The 17986-nt window shown below is 40.2% G+C and overlaps 1 protein-coding gene across 1 annotated transcript in view; it reads right to left on the reverse strand.

Annotated features, from left to right (window-relative positions):
- Positions 1–17986, reverse strand: part of VDR (vitamin D receptor) — an 89812-nt gene that overhangs the window by 34597 nt on the left and 37229 nt on the right.

Raw genomic sequence — 17986 nt, forward strand, 5'->3', positions numbered from 1 at the left:
TCCAATATTTATTAGGTGTATAATTCTGAACAAATCACTTGACATCTCCAAACTTGTTTCCTCATCCATCAAACAGGTATACACTACCTACCTTACAGAATTGTTGTGAAGAAAGCAATAAATAAAAATGAGTTAATTTTTCTACTAATTACAGCACACAAAAGGAAGAGCATGGAAGCCCATATCTAGAGAGAAGATTAGGGAAAAGAAAAGTTGTGGAAGAGACCTATCCATAGTCTCTTTTACAAGTGACTTTGGGTTGGAAGCCTCTATAGCTGGTTTATACAGCATCCATTGCTGATAGTATAGATAATAAAGGAAAAGGAACTAGGACTGGATGGAAAAATTGCTAGATTTTGAGTCAGAGGACCTGGATTTGAATCCTTGCTCTGCCTCTATATGGCCACAAATAACTTATTTAACCTCTCTGGGTTTCAGTTTCCTCATCTGTAAAGTGAACGAAGCTGTTACAAAGTAGAAAAATCACTGGTTTTGGAGCCAGAAAACCTGGATCCAAATCTCATCTCTGACACTTACTACATATGTGACCTTAGAAAAGTCACTTAAATCTCTCTGGACCTCAGTTTCCCCATCAGTAAAATGAAGGGCCTGGACTAGGTGTCCTCTGAGATTCCTTTCAGCTTTAAATCTACGATCCTTTGAAAATGAAGGGGTTGCATTCAATTCGATAAGGACTAGACTGGTAATGTCCTTGGTACAGGGAACTCCCAGGTAGGGAAACTCCCTCTACCAGTGCAGGTTGTCATCTTTGCAACTTAGAGTCTTAAAGAGTTTCCTGTACTTGCTTGGAATCATATAGCCAGCATGTCTCACAGATGAGACTTGGACCCAGGACCCCCTCAATTCCAGGCTGGCTCACCACCTTGCCTCTCCCATTCCTTTAAGGATGTGTAAATCACTTTCTCCACGACAGTTTTGTGAGATGGGGCCTACCAGTATTACCCCTTGCTCTCAAGGTTGACCAGCTCTAAATTTAGAATCTAGCTCTAAATCTATGTTTGTATCCTAACTAGACTATATTTGCCTTAAGATAGGAACTCAATCTCATCCATTTCCATGGCTTTAATTTTCCTTTCTTTTCTTTTCTTATCAGTAAGGTTGCTTTTGACAAGTTGCAAGCTTGTCTTAGTGTGTCCACACACAAACCAGGGTGTTTAGGTAACTTCAATGTTCCCACAGTCCAGGTGCTGGGGATAGCAGTGATTGCCCCAGTTCCCTGGAGCTGAATCAGATTTAGAACAGAAAGGGTTCAGAAGTCATTTGGTCCAACTGTCTCATTTTACAAATAAGGAAACTGAGGCTTTGAGAGGTTTTTGACTCATTATGGTTAGATGGCCATGATCACATAGCTAAGGTTTCCCTTACACATGGGTATTCTGGACACATGGATGCTCAGAGGCCCCAGTCTCAATTCCTTTGTTATAACACCAGGAGCCTTGCCCCTACCCAGCCCAGACTGAATCAGCTGTCACACCCTGCCCTACCCCAGTCTCAGAAATCCATGGCCATTGTCCAGCAATAACATTCCTTTGAGATTGTGAGCATTATAATTCATCTGCCATCCACTACACCCCCTATGAGTAGCAGACTCCCACCACCTGTTACTATCCCTATCCCTGTATTACTGAATTAGCAGCTTCCTATGAGCAAACTATCCCTGAGCTCCACTGTTTGGTCTCTCATCTCCTTCTTCCTCAATCCTACACATTATTCTATTGTATTCTTTGGCATTCCCATGCCATAGTGAACAAACTTCCCTTAATTCCTATTTTTCTTCTCATATTCCTTCCACCTACTTGCTCTCACTGAGACTTGGTTTCCACCAGATGACATTGTATCCATGGCCATCCTCTCTACCAAATACCTCCTATGCCTTCACTCACCCTTCCCCCACCCCAATACATACAATGGTCCTGGAGGGGGAGTTTGGGATGAACCTTACTCCCCACTGCCACTTCCAGGCCCTTTCTTCATTGTCATCACTCAATAATCTGTCCTACTTTGAATTTCATTCTAGTCAAACTTTTTATCCCATACAGTTCAAGGTGGCTTGAGTACCAACCCCCAAACCGTTCTTCTAGGTGCTCAGCACCTGGGTTACACACTTCCTCTTCTCCCCAACCCCTGTCTTTACCAGAAAACCTTAACATTCATGCTGATGCTCTCTCAAGCTCCCTAACCTCCCAATTCTTTTGTCTCCTGAAATCCTACCTTAGCCAAACACAGACATGAGCGTACCTTGGATGTCACCAGTGGAAAACAGCAAGTTTTCTAGTTTCTTAATAAAAAATTCTGACATTCCTCTAGCTGACCATAACTTATCATTCTGTCTCTCCATATGCTTCACCTCTAAACCTGTTCATCCTCATCTCAATCTTCAACCCCTCTCCTCTGACTCCTTTCTTCCCTTTCTGATCTTATAGTTAACCAATTCAACTTTACACTGTTCCCTACTCTCAAATTCCTCATTCCTTTGTCCTGTTCTGCTCATCACTTGCCAAAACCCAGTATTAGATTACTCTCACTATCTTACTCACAATCAGAGCTGGAGAAAGTCACAGAACCACAATGATAGGGTCTATTATAAATTCATGTTCATCAGTTTCAACTGGCCGCGAGGCATTCCTTCCTCATCCCATGTCTCGCAGAAGCCCTTCCAAATCTTCTTTCTCTTCTCAAGCTTCCCATATCTTCTTCTCCTTCTGCCCTCTCAACTGAGAAGCCCCACTCTTACCTTACTGTAAAAACTGAGGACTTTATCATCATGAGTTCCCATTTCTTCCCTTCCCTCTATCTCAAAACCTCTTGCCATAATTCTTCAGCATTCATTATCTTTTCCCCCAAATCCACTCCTCTTCCAAACTTTCCTGTTCCTGCTAAAGACACCACCATTCTTCTCATCTCCTAGGTTCATAATCTCAGAATTGTCCTCTACTTTTCACTCTCCCTCACTCCACATACCCAATCAGTTGTAGAATCTTGATGTTTCTACCTCTACAACATTTCTTGAATCTGACCCCTCCTTCCTACTCACCCAACCACTGCCTTATTTCAGGCCCTTATCACTTCTCACCTAGACTATTGTAATGACCTCCTAATTGGCCTCCTTGATTCAAAGCTGTTTCCACTCCAATCCTTCTTCCACTCATTTGTCAAAGTGATTTTCCTAAGTCACAGGTCTGACCAAATGACTCTGCTTCTCAATTTCTCCAATGGCTTCTCTACTGCCCTCAGATAAAATACGAACTCCTCTGTTTAGCTTTTAAAGCCTTTCACAGTCTGGCCTCCATCTATATTTCCAATCCCATTATACATTACCGCCCTTCCTACATTCCATGATCCGGCCAAAATGGCCGTCTCTCTGTTCCTAAGGTACAACCATCTCTCGTCTCCTCTCCTTTGCATTGGCTATTCCCTATTCCTGGAATATACTCTTCCTCTTTCCCTCCCTCCTTTCCTTGTTTTCCCCCAGATTCTTTCTCTTCATTTAAGATACAGCCTAAGGTACTACCTTCTACATGTAGCCTTCTCTGAACCCAGCCCCTTTGTTTACTATGTAATATATTCATATATATTTTATTGCTATATTATATGTATATTTATATATTGTCTACTCATATTAAATCTGAGTATATTATATTCTATAACACATTCATATGATGTTAATATGGTTTATAAGTGTTTTGTTTATTATATATTCATATTTATGCAAACATTTTATTATACTATAAATGTTTACATTGCACATTTAAATTTAATATAGTCACACGTATGAATATATTAGAGAATAAATAGAGTTAGGGGAGGCTATATGTATTGTTGTTTTTCAGTCATTTCAGTTGTGTCTGACTCTTTGTGACATGGTTAAGTGACTTGCCCAGGGTCACACAATTGGTAAGTAATTGAGGCTAGATTTCAACTCAGATCTTTCTAATTCCAGGTCCATGTTCTAACCATTGTGCCACCCAGCTGCCTCAGGCTATGGGTGTGTATGTATATGCACACACACACACACACACTCACACACTCATATACACACACACAGAGTATGTGTATGCGTATACACATGCACACTTGTCTCTGTACCTACCTGGCACACAGTAGGCACAATAAATACTTATTGGATGCTTCATTGGTATGGGACTAGTTTGAATCTTTATCACTCACCAAACTTCATGTACTTCCACATTTCAATCTACTCTTCCTTTCTGTTTTCTCAGCGTGGTCACCTTGTTGCCTTTGAGAGGGCAGAACAACTACTAGACTGGGAATGCTTTCTGGTCTCAGCTTAAATTTAGGGGGATATTCCAGAAATAAATGATTCTGGGAGGACATATATACACAGCTATACACAAAGACATACATGCAGGTATAGGTACAGAGGTGCACACATAGAGATACAGATACATATATGGTTGCACATATATATGGAGACACACAGACACAGAAAGAAAAAGAATAATTAAGCCCAAGCCATGAGCACAGCTATCACCTATACCAAAGGGAAAAAAAGGAGGGATAGCTACGAGGCAAGAGGCTTGGGATCAGGCCTTGGCTTTTTAATAATAATAATAATAAAACAATAATAATGACTAGTATTTATATAATTCCTACTGTATGCCAGGCACTGTGTTAAGCACTTGACAAATATCTCATTTGATCCTCACAAAACCCTGAAAGGTGGGTGCTATTATTATCCCCATTTGAGAAAACTGAGGTTAAATAACTTGCCCAGGTTAATACCCCTAGAAAATGTCAGAGACTGAATCTGAACTCAGTTCTTCCTGACTCCAGGCCCTGTGCTTGATCCACTGTGCCACCTAGCTGCAGATAACATTTATATAGCACTACATGCCAGGCACTATGCTAAGTGCTTCACAATTATTATCTAATTTGATCCTCACAACAACCCTGGGACATAGGTGTTATTATTATTTCCATTTTACAAATGAGGAAACTGAGGCAAACAGAGAAATTGGTGTTTGAGGTTGGATTTGATATCAGGTCTTTCTGACTGCACGCCACATTCCAGTTCACTATACCACCTAGCTGCTTTCTGATATATACATATATACACATACACACATATGTGTGTACATGTGTGTGTGTATATACATGTATACACACGTATATACACATATACACACATATATATACATACACACACATATATACACACACACACACACATACACACAGATATATACATACACACACACATATATATATACACACACACATATTATACATACACACACATACATATATATATATATATATATATATATATATATATATATATATATGTAAAATAGCTGGAGGGTTTAGCAAGGAAACATCTCTAAGTCAGACTTCATCACTAGACCTACACTTCTAGAAGTTTGAGACTTCTGCGTCTGATTTCAGGTCCCACTCTACCAGTCATATCTAACTATCCTTCTGCTTGGGAGATCAGCAGAGATATATTCAGACTAGACATTGTTTCCTTTGCATCCATGTCCCGGGGCATAATTTATTATAGTCTTCACAGAAGGCTACCATCCAGAATCAGCATGGAATCCCAGAAATAGTCATGAGGCAGTTAAATGATAGAGCTCGAAAGGAAGGGTGGTCCATTAATGTAGGAAGAAGAAGCTGCTGGTTTTGATATACCTTGATCTCAGGACTCCTTTGAGGTCTCTTCTCACATTACCTAGGAACCCAATAATAGATCCAGAGTTGCAGTAAGAGCCAGGTTCACAAGTCAGTATTTTGGTTTACATCCAGTCTTCATGATGTTACAGCCCAACCTATCCTAAACCCTTCTGGAAGACTGCAGGACAGGCACTCTGCTTGCCTGAAGGGATACAGTAAACCTTTCTATCTTAAGACTCAAGTATCCTTGCTATAATTCACTAGACAGAAGCAAGGTTGGTAGTCTTCAGGGCCTGTAGGAGTGATCCTTACCAACAGAAACACACCCCATATATTCTAGATCCAGGATCAGGTGGGTTTTGTCTACAATGTAGTTTTGGGTTTTAGAGAGATTCCATTCCCTAGATTAAGGCATTCAAAACTAGGGTGACCTTGGATGTAGTGGGTTCCCCATATCACAATCTTCAAGCAAAGGCTAAATAACCACTTGTAAATCATGGTGTAGTGGGAATTCTTACTTAGATATATGTTAGACTGGTCCCTTCCAACTCAGAGATCTTGTGATTCTGTGAAACAGGTTTCTTGCTGTATATACCTCTGGGCAAGGGAACAAGAATTGATTTTCAGTTTCTCTCTCCCACCAAGAGGTACTTGGCACTTCAGTGGTCACTCCAAATCTACTGAGTCACCTGAAATCATCCATTACATGTCACCTGCTCAAAATAGAGTACAGTTTCCATTCCCCCTGCCAAAACAAGCAGATTGGCCAAAGTGTTGAAAGGCTGATTTCTTTTTCTACCTACTTCCATAAACTCTTTGGTATGGTCTCTAGGCTCTAAAGCAGGGGCTTTTGACCTATTTTCATGTGTATCATGGACCCCTTTGGCACTTTGGTCTAATGAAGTCTATAGACCCCTTTTTAGAATCATGTTTCTAAATGCACAAAACACATAATGCATTTTTTTTTAAAAAGAAACAAGTTGACAGAATCTAGGTAAAGAAACCCAGCTCTAGGGTATGTTTCAGTTATAGCTCCAGAGCCACGGAAACTAAGGACACCAAGGAGCTTGTTATTTTCCAGAATTCAAATAGCAACTCCATAGATATTTACTAGGCAAGACACTTAATTTGCTTAAGTTTCCTCATCTGTAAAATAGTACTTGCCTCCCAGATAGTGTGAGAATAAAATGGGATAATATTTGTAGAGTGCTTTACAAACCTTAAAGTGACACATAAATGCTGGTTATTATTATTATTATTTATTATTATTATTATTATTATTATATCATCATCATCATCATCACAAAAGTGCTTCTCAAGCAAAACTTCCAAGGTTCCCCAAAGTAGGGACTGACCTCTTTCTTTCATGACCAAAGACTCTAAATAGTTCTCAGTCAGTATAGATCAGGCACTCCAAAATGCTCTCATGACAAAGGCTGCTAGGTCTCTAGGAAGAATAGACCATCTTCTATTATGCAAGATTTCCAGGAAGAGGAAATTCTGTGACCTTCCTCATTTTCCTTATCACCAGAGAGTTCTTTGTTTTCTGGGCTTAATTTAAATCTCCTTTGCTACAGCTTAAGTTTCTTCTTGCTCTGCACTCAGTGAAAATGGACAATAGGTAATTTCCAATTAGACAATAGGAAAAGGATCTCTGATGAGGAAAGGCGCAGAAGGGTAAAAACTAAGACAACAAAGACCAAATCTCCAGCCGACATTTTCTTCTCATTTAATAGGCTGAGTGATATATATATACATATATAGATAGATATAGATATAGATATAGATATATAGAGAGAGATATAGATATAGATATACATATATATATACATATATACATATATATGCATATATATGTATATGTGTGTGCATATACATACACATACATACATATATACATGTATGTGTGTATAGATATATATTTTTTCCTGCATATTTCAGAAATTTTTTTCTTTTCTTTTAATTTTATAAATAAGACAGTGACTGATTGTCTCCCCTGAAGATGGAACCAGAGAAAACGGACTGAAATTGAAGCTAGAGATTGAGCTTAGATGGTAGGAAGAATGTTAACTCTTGGGGATATGAGAAATTCCAATAAGCTTGCTATATGATATAAAGAACACTGGACTGAAGGTCAGGAAACCTCGGTTCTAATAGCACCTCTGTCACTAACCATGAACTTGGAGAAGTCATTTAATTTCAATTTCCTCATCTGTCAAATGAAAGGTTTGGATGAAATGTTATCTACAATCCTTCCTAGCTCTAATAATTCTATGATCTCTTCCCCAGAGGCCAAAATAAGATCCATATCTAACTAGGCTAAGGGAAAAGTTGTCTTTTTTTTTTCCCTGAAGGCAAAGAAAGTGACAGGATGACCTTACTAATACCCTGTATAGCCCTGTATTAGACAGTGACAGTATATTTTGCAGTGATGAGCCCAGGGTGTTTCTCATCAGAAAATGAGAGAAGACTCTACTGAAAAGCCTAGCTTGTGTTACAGTGATTGTAGGCTCTGTTTTGCTAAGCTGGAGAAGAGGGAGAATAGGAAGACACAACAATTTTGGAAGTGGATGGGTGGAGGAGGAAGGTGCATCATAGCCTGGGCAATATCCTAGCCTACTTGGCTAAGGAAGCAGGGAATGATGGAGAGTGGTCTGAAAAAAAATCACACAATCAAAGCCACTTCTGCCCACAGTGCAGGACTTCCAGATGCTAGGAAAAAACAAAACAAAACAAAACGAAGTAAAACAAAAACAACAACTGTATTTAGGGCCCAGCCAATGGTAGTGAACAGGGAAACTAACTCTAGCAGCCCTGAGCTTAAATCCTTCCTTCCTTTCAACTACAATTGACCCAGCTCTGAGTTTCCAATCAGTCCTTATCATCCCCAAGATAACTCCCAAAAGAATGGCTCCCGCTCCCTCAGGGCCACGAGTCTGCCCACCTTGAATTTCTTGCCCATGCCCATTCCATGTCCACCCAACTTTCCTACTTAACAAACACTAAATGTCTGTAAGCCAGTCTGGTTCGAAGAAAGCATAGCTGTCAGTTTCCATAAGAAACTGTTTTTTCTTCTGCCCACTCAGAACTGGGACCTGTAATTCTCTGAATGGTCTGCAATTATAAGCCCAGCTGGGAAGTAGCTGGATGGGGGTGGAGGGCAGTCCTAGGCTAAATATAAATGGAATTTCTAGAAAGCCAGGGGTTAGAGAGGACACTGCCTGCTTCTCCTGCCAAAGACCTACTGACCAAAACATGAAACTGAGACATGAAGATCCAATAGGTTTCTGTGGGCCAGGACTTAAAGGAATATGTCGATAGCCTTAAGGGCCTTAATATCTGTATAAGTGATCTTTTGTAGCATAAGTATACTCCATATATTTTAGATCTAGGATCAAATATTCATCATGTGGGCTTTGTCGACAATGCAGTTTTAGATTTTAGAGAAATTCCAGTACTTAGTTTGAAGCGTATTACAGCATATTCCATTATCTGATTCCCTCATTTGAAAGACTTAGTTTATCTGATTGATATCTGAGGTTAAACAGGCTTGTGAGTGGAGGCACCACGGGATTCCAGGGGAAACAAATATCTCTTTAACTAGACTTTGTGTCCTAAGGGCAGGGATGTTATTGTCCAGATACATGGTGATGCTGATGTCCAAATCTACAGTCAATCTCCCAGAAGTAGGGCACTACCCACAATCAGCTGAAATTCAGACATCTACTGCTGAGGACAATTCAGAAATGGCTTTGTTAACCTGCTCTCTCTTTTAGTCATTTACCAACAACTAACTTACTGATTCCTATCCTAGCTACTTCCTTGGCATTTCATGCCTATGGCCTTCCTCGACTGCTTTGAGAAGTCTTTTTGGCCTGGCCAGGAAATGCCATCCAAGTTGCATGGATGTTAGACTGAGCATTTCCACAATGGAGAGGGAATGGGAAAGACTGTCACTTAAACTCCCTGGGTCTCAGTTTCTTTATCCATAAAATGAGGATAGACTCAACAGCTTCTGAGGTCCCTTTTAGTTCTAAAGCTATGATCCTGTGACATTCCTCCCTCTTCTTAACCAAGGTTCTTACCTGGGGTTAAGGTCAGAGCAGTGGATATAGCACTGGGCCTACAGTCAGGAAGACCTGAGTTCAAATCTAGTCTCAGACACTTATTATGTGTGACCCTGGACAAGTCACTTAACCTCTATTTGCCTGTTTCCTCAACTGTAAAATGGGGATAATAATAACACCTGTCTTCCAGGGTTGTGTGAGGATCAAATGAGATACAAAGTACTTAGCACAGTGCCTGGCACATAGTAGGCACTATATAAATGCTTATTCTCTTCCCCCTTCCCTGGAGTCCTTGGATAGATTTTGGGGGATCAAGGGGAGTTCCAGGAACTTGGATGGGGAAAAATTATTTCTTCATTTTAACTAATCTCTAATTGGAATCTATAATTTATTGTAGTTATTTACAAAACATTACCCTAAGAAGGGGTCAGTAGGCTCAACCAGACTGTCATTAGGGTCTACCACCCCCCCCCCCACAAACATTACAGAAGCCCTGTCCTAAACACAGGTGCACAATTCTCCTACCAGGAGAACTAAGAGGTTGGCATCGTAAAATTATTACATATCCAGCACAAACAGAGCAGCCTGTTAAAAAAAAAGAGGTCCAAATTAAACCCAGTTGCATGAACCAAATGTTATTTGGAAATGGCTTTCCAAGACCAAGAAGCCAACAGGAAACCAAGACATACAGACAATAAGCAGCAAGCTATCTAGCTTGGATCCCTTAGAAGTAGGGGGAAACCTTTGACTTTTTTTGCTAGGCCTATACTTCTTGCGTAGATGATGAAGAAAGTCAGGGGTATGAAAGGTGATAGAATCTTAGGTCCAGAGCTAGAACAAACCTCAGAGGGCATCTAGTCTGAAGCTTTCATTTTACAGATGGGGAAACTGAGGTCCAGCAATAAGTGTTATAGTATAATAAGTGTTATAGTATAATAAGTGTTATAGTATAAGTGTTATAGTATAATAAGTGTTATAGTATAATAAGTGTTAAAGGCAAGATGGAAATGTATCTTTGTATTTTTGTATTGCAGCTATGAAAATTACTCTTGGTTCATACACTTAGGTTCTAAAGGAATCATTAAGTGGAGAACAAATGACCTCTTTCCTTTTTCTCCTTTCAGTTATTTTTGAGGTCTTCACTGCTGATACCTTCAACATTCCCCCATTTTGGCACCTTGTTTGCCTTTATCATGAAGCTTCCAATCGTCACCAGTGGCTCATCCACAAAAACTGACTTCTCTGCTCCTGCACTCATGGTTGTTGAGCAATTATGGAGGAACACTGACCACCAAGCTGACTTCTGCCACTCCCACTTCGCCTCCCTCAACTCTGACCAAGAGCCAGTATGTCCTTGGCTCCTCTCCAGTCTTCCCCCTCCCACCCACCCCCTATTCCACAAAACCCATAATTACTAAGGTCACTGGGGACTTCTTTACTGACAAGACCAAGCCATTTCTCTATCTGATTACTCTTAACATTTGCATAGCTTTCAGTACTCTCACTACTGACTCTTAAAATTTTTTAAATTCTATTTTTAATTTATGGAATAAAACAAGCATTTCCATAACATAGTTCAATAAAAAGATGCTTCAATACCATTTCAATCTTTCCTTCCAAGGCTCATGCATGAGAGGACATACCTCATGACAACTTCCTATTTATTGTAAATCTCCATCCTCAACCCTCTACTTTCTTCCTTTATAGCTGGGCCTTGGGCAATGCCATCCAACATCCACAGATTCATCTGTCATCCACTACGCAGAGGACCCAGAGATCTAGTTTGTTTCTAGCCTGAACAGAACCCTCAGTTCAGTTCCATATAAATTCACCGACTACATGATATTCTGGTCTTGGACATCAAAAAAAGCAAAGCAGAGACAGCTCTGCTTATTGTCCTTCCTAGAGCTTGGACTGGGCTGAACTTGTTTATTGGGATAATGGGTAAGCAATTCCATAATTTCTTTAAATGTCTGTTATGGGCAGATACTTGGTTTTCCATTGAGCCCATGAAAGAAGGGAGCAATAAAAAAAAATGGTACGCACAGGGAAAATAGAATGGAACCAGTTGTGGAACTTCTGGTTTAAACACACACACACACACACACACACACACACACACACACACACACAGTCATGTGATATTATTTCTTTGGGATATTGGAAACTGAAATGTCCTAGCATCAAGCTTTAGATCAGACTATGATCATTGTGAATTGACTGTGTCTGCCATGGACGTAAGAAATATTTTTGGCTCATTTTCTTTTAAGTCACTTAAAAGCTACATCCAACTTACACAGCCAAATGGAATTATCATCTACCAGGCCCTGAGCTATAGCCTTTCTCATAGGATATACCCTCCTCTCTACTGTCAAAGACCCCACCTTGTGTAGGTCCTTATCGCAACAGCTTCATGGTTGGTCTCTGCCTCAAGCGTCTCTCCACTCCTCCTTTCAACTGCCAAAGCAATCTTGCTAATGGGCAAGTCTGATGGCATCACACACTCATCTCCCTTCACTCCAATGTACCTTCTCTACTCCTCCCCCTCAATAAACTCCAGTGGCTCCATATTCCCTCCAGGATCAAATATAAAAGGTTCTGTTTGTCATTTAAAGCCCTTCACAACCTAGCTCCTTCCTAACTTTCCAGACTTTCTACTTCTTTCCACATTCTCCATGATTCAGTGACCCTGGTTTCCTTACTGTATTTTCAGGGAATGAACTGACCAGTTAAGCTCATTTGAAAGCAGGCTTCAAGGACCCTATAGATGGAGCACAACACTCCATCTCTCAAAATTTGTTCTTTTTCATTGGCCATGCCCCATGACTGGAATTTTCTCCTGCCTCACCTCTGAGCTTTCTTGGTCTCCTTCAAGAGTCAGCTCAAATCATACCTTTTGCAAGAGATTAATTATTCGTAGTTGCTGCCATTGCCCTCCCTCTGAAATTACCTCCCATTTACACTATATATGTCTTACATGCACATAGCTTTTTTTCATGTTGTCTCCCTATAAAAGGAGGGCAGGGAGCCCATTTTGGCCTTTCTTGTATCCCTAGCACTCAGCATAGTGCTTGGCATTTAGTAAGTGCTTAATAAATGTTGATTGACAGAATGATCCTATGATTCCAGTCTCTGGGTACCAACCATGAGTTTCCATGTGTCAGTACTGTTTCCTTAAAGGATAGGCTCCCAATATTTCCAAGATCCCCGGAGCTTGATCCTCGTATCCCAGAACCAAACCCTATGGCAGCAAGGAAAACAAAAGTTGTTCTGGGGGGAGTGACCTGACCAGTTAGGTCAGTTTGGAAATGGGCTTTAGGGACCCTGTAGATGACAGTTTGGGAGAGTAGATGGAAATGTTTCTTGGTCAGTTCCATGCACTTCAACATAGACTTCTTGTTTAGGGCTTCCTTAGAGCCAGCTGCTATATGAAATTTGAAATTTCAGTCATGCTTTAGAGACTTTCAGAATACTTTCAGAGATACGTTCTCATTTAACCTTCACAGCCCTGTTAGGTAAATACAGCAGGCATCATTGTCTGTATTTGCTAAAAGAGGAAATTGAGGCTTAGAGAGATTAAGTGACTTGGTAGTGATGCATCTACTTAATAGCAGAGCTAGTACTAGAACCCTGGTCTCTATAATAGGAGGTGGGACCTTACACACTAGAATCCTATCCTGTCAGAGTTCAAGAGGCAACAGCTCTACCACCAAGCCCTGGCAGGAAAGGGCCGAGGTGCCGCCCAGGAAACCTGACCCATGCTTCAACAGGGCCTATGTTCCAGGAAGTAAAGTCTACCAGGTGGGAGGAATGATAGATGCAGAAATCTGGAGCTGCTGGTGTTGCTGGTCTGGTTCCCCAAGCTGGGGAGCACGCTAATGGGAAAAGAAGGAGACCTGCGCCAGGCCAAACAGACAATTAACTCCCACAGAAACCCTGCTGCCTGGCAATTGCTCAAGGGAATGAAACTCTGGGCTTACTGGTTTCTGAAGCAGAGGCTAGGGTGAGTCAGACTCCCACATTTCTAGAGAACTCAGGAGAATCCCAAGGATGGGAGGAAGTCTCACATAAAGCCCAACATAAGGGCAATTGAGTCTGACTCACTCCGTTGTCAAGGCCAAAACGTTACCACACGAAGCCCTTAGATTCAGAGTGGTACCAATATGATATGAGCATCTCCTCTCTGGACTTTACTTATCCTTTTCTTAATATCAAAATTCCTGGCACTGATTTTGCCTATCATGAGTTCTGATTATTGTATTAGCTCCTTTTGGGCCTCTACTTGAAGCTTTTATGGGAGAAGGTTGTGGAAGGAGGGTAGGAGAAGAGGAAATGACTTTAGACAAATAGGAAGGAAAAGAAAATTGTGTAGGTGACTTAGAGGGATTTGAACTAGCGAAATATGTCAGAGAAGGAATTTGGGGAGGAGAAATTTAGAGAAATTGAACAAAATTTCATGAAGAACAATCTCCAGGTCAAAATATTGGACCAGATTCTACTTCCTGGTTGAAAGAGAGAGTAGGATTAAGAATAAATAAGGACATAAAGATATTAAGACAGATTATGGAGCAGAACCTGCATAGGATAGCTCAAGAAAGAAAAGCAAAAGGTAGCTGGCAAGGCAAGGCACTTACGGTAAGTAAGAAAAGGTAAGTGGAACAATTGGATAAAACAAATTAGTGGGTGGGGCAAATTGGTGAAACAGCAAAAGATGGGTGCAAGGTTGAAAGGGAGTGAGTGTGATGATGTGGCTGAGACTAAGGGAAGGAAGTTGAGCGGGACTGCCAAGTTATTAAGAGGCGAAAGTTTTAACCAGGTGCTTAGGTTGAGGTATAAATATCTACAAGTAGTTAAAAAAAAACTACAATGAAAATCTCAGTCATTGGAGAGAGCAGGGAAAAATATACAGTGTGTGATATTTCTATTCTTCCGTAGCCAAGTGACTATTAACTGTCTTCAAAGTATAAACTGATCTCCCTCCTGGAAGAGTAAATTTCTCCTCATTCCAGGTTGTTAGGGATAAGAAAGCATTCCTAAAGGATACGGAAGAAGATGGAGGATTAGAGGTAATCCAGCTGAACTTTCTCAACACTTCTCTTCAAACAACTTTAAAATAATGCCTCAAATCAGATTTTGGAGTGGCAGAGCCAACAAAAGGTCAGAGTAAGACATTTCTGACCAAAGAAAACTTAAGAAATCAGCAGGAAAAGTTTGTGACACCAAGGTGGAAATCTGTCCATGGCAGCAGCTTCGGCAGCTCTTAGCCCAGAGACAGTAAGGAGGTCAGACAACTGGTCAGAAAGAGATTATAGGGAACCCTTTGCTAGCACTGATTGGCAACTCTATTGCCCATATGCAGCTCTGGATTATAGTTCCAGGGCTGAGAGGAGCAATGGGGGTTGGTCACAAGGGAGTAGGAGCCCTGGTTGCAGTTCGAAGGCAAAGAGAGAGCTAGAGCTTATGGCTTCAGGGAACCAGGGGTCCTTCCTGGGTAAAGACCAGAACACAGAGCAGGAGACCATACCTCTCCCAGGTTCATACCACCTCAGAAGCACCAAAAACTGTAAACCCTCATAACTAGCTCTGAAAACAGCAGCACAAAAAAGCCTGAAGCTGGGCACAATACCTCCCTACCCTGAGGTGAGTGGAGCCCAACTTTAACATAAAGTTCAAAGTCAAGAAATAGACTGGAGGAATAAGCAAACAACAACCACCCAAAAAATTGACCATAAAAGGCTAGTATGGTGGCAGGGAAGACCAAGATATGAACTCAGAAGAAGATAACAATGTGAAAACAGCTACACACAAAATCCTCAAAGAAAAATAATAATTGAACCCATGCCCAACAAGAATTCTTGGAAGAATTAAAGAAAGAGATAATATGGTAGAGGAAAATTTAGGGAAAGAAATGGGAGTGGTGCAAGAAAATTATCCAAAAAAAAAAAGTCAATAGTTTGGTAAAAGAGACACAACTATTCACTGAGAAAAAGAAAGCCAAATAGGCCAAATGGAAAAGGAGGTACAAAAATGCACTGAAGAAAAGAGCTCCTTAAAAGACAGAATTGCCTACTGGCTGTGTGACCCTGGGCAAGTTACTTAACCCCAATTGCCTCAGAAAAACAAAACAAAACAGAATCGGCCAAAAAAAAAAGAGGCATAAAATCTCACTGAAGAAAATAATTCCTTAAAAATTAGAGTTGGGCAAGCAGAAGCTAATGAATCTATGAGACATCAAAAAACAATAAAAGAAAGTCAAAATAATGAAAAAATAGAAGAAAATGTGAACTATCTTATTGGAAAAGCAATTGACCTGGAAAATACATCTAGGAGAGATAATTATCAGACTATCTGAAAGCCACGGTCAAAGGAAGAGCCTAGACATCATATTTCAAGAAATTATGAAGGAAAACTGTCCCAATATCTTAGATCCTGAGGGTAAATAGAAATTAAAAGAATCCACCAATTGCCTCCCGAAAGAGATCCTAAAATTAAATCTCCCAGGAATATGATAGCCAAATTACAGTGTTCCCAGGTCAAAGAGAAAATCCTTCAAGCAGCCAGAAAGGAATAATTTAAACACTGTGGAGCCACAGTCAAGATTATATAAAATTTAGCGGCTTCCATATTAAAGAACAGAGGGTTTGGAATATGATATTCTGGAAGGCAAGGGAGCTAGGATTACAACCAAGAGTAACCTACCCAGCAAAACTAAGTACAATCCTTCAGGGAGAAAAATGGATACTTAATGAAATAGAGGACTTTCAAACATTCTTGATGAAAAGACCAGAGCTGAATAGGAAATCTGACATTCACACACAATACTCAAGCATAAAAAGGTAAATGCAAAAGAGTCAGCATAAGAGTCTCAATAAAGTTAAACTAATTACATTCCTATAAAATAAATTTTTAAAAATACAGAAATAAGGCTTCAAAGGTGAAAAAGGGAACTGATGTTGAGAAGGGAAGATTTGACCCTTGTTAAAGGTTGAAGAATAGAGGAAGAGTTTTACATAGAGAAGAAAGGAAAGAAAAATGACATCTGTAACAATTAGACCTTTAAAAACACACAAAAGACTTGAGGTTCTTCCTGAAGAGGAAGGATCTGGATCCTTTGAAGACGGAAGGCAAACAAGCATTTATTAAGCACCTAATATATGCCAGGCACTGCCCTAAGCACTTCACAAATATTATTTCATTTGATTTTCACAACAACCCCGTGAGGGAGGTGCTGTTATCCACATTTTACAATTAAGGAAACCAAAGCAAACTTGCCCAGGGTCATACAGTGTGTAAGGGCAGATTTGAACTCAGATCTTTCTGACTCCAGGTCTAGCACTATATCCACTGTGCCACCTAGCTGAGGGGGATAAAGCTGTGTGTCCTTCAAAGAATCATATAATTGAGCCACCAGAGGTATCAGATGAGAATCCATCTAGTAAGGGTCAGGGAAAGAAAAGAAGAGGAGTAGTAGTTAATGATTCTCTGTTTAGGGATAGTGAGGCAGCTATTTGTTTTTTGTTTTTTTAATTTGGTTAGGCAATGGGGTTAAGTGACTTGCCCAGGGCCACACAGCTAGTAAGTGTTATGTTTCTGAGGCTGGATTTGAACTCAGGTCCTCCTGAATCCAGCTATTTGTTGATCTGATATCAATAACAAAGTTGTCAGTTGTCTTCTTGGGCCACATAAGCAACATATAACAAAGAATTATCAAGGCATCAAAATGGATGGCAATAATGTGCAAAGGATACTGTCGTGAGTAACCTAAAAAGCACTTGTCAATGATTACGAAGTATTAGGCAAGAAACTGAAGACTCCTACTGTGGCGTTTTCCTCATTGTTACTCACTGAAGAAGGCAAGGCAATGCAGAAAAGATAAATTAATTTGGGAAGAGAACAGCTAGCTAAGAAAATAATGTCTAAAAATTGTGTTTAGACTTCTGCTTAAAATATAAGGATATCAGATCCCAGGTTAAAGACAGACTATGCCTAAACAAAGTCTGATAAGAATGAATTTGCCAAGTATCTCATACAGCTAATAAAAATACTTAAACTAAAAAGTATAGGAGATTGTCTATGTAAATTCCCCAAGCTAGGTATCATAGAAAGTAGCTTCAAAGAAAAGAAGAATACACCCAGAAGTTCACAGGAGACAAAATCCCAGAAAGGAGCCATGGCCTCAAATGGGTCTGTACATAAATGCCCAAAGTTTAGACAACAAACAAAGTTTAGACAACAAATATGAGGAAACAGAAGTCCTAACATAA

This window comes from Phascolarctos cinereus, unplaced genomic scaffold (assembly GCF_003287225.1).
Source record: "Phascolarctos cinereus isolate Bilbo 61053 unplaced genomic scaffold, phaCin_HiC Scaffold_1;HRSCAF=81, whole genome shotgun sequence".
In the NCBI taxonomy this organism is placed as follows: domain Eukaryota; kingdom Metazoa; phylum Chordata; class Mammalia; order Diprotodontia; family Phascolarctidae; genus Phascolarctos; species Phascolarctos cinereus.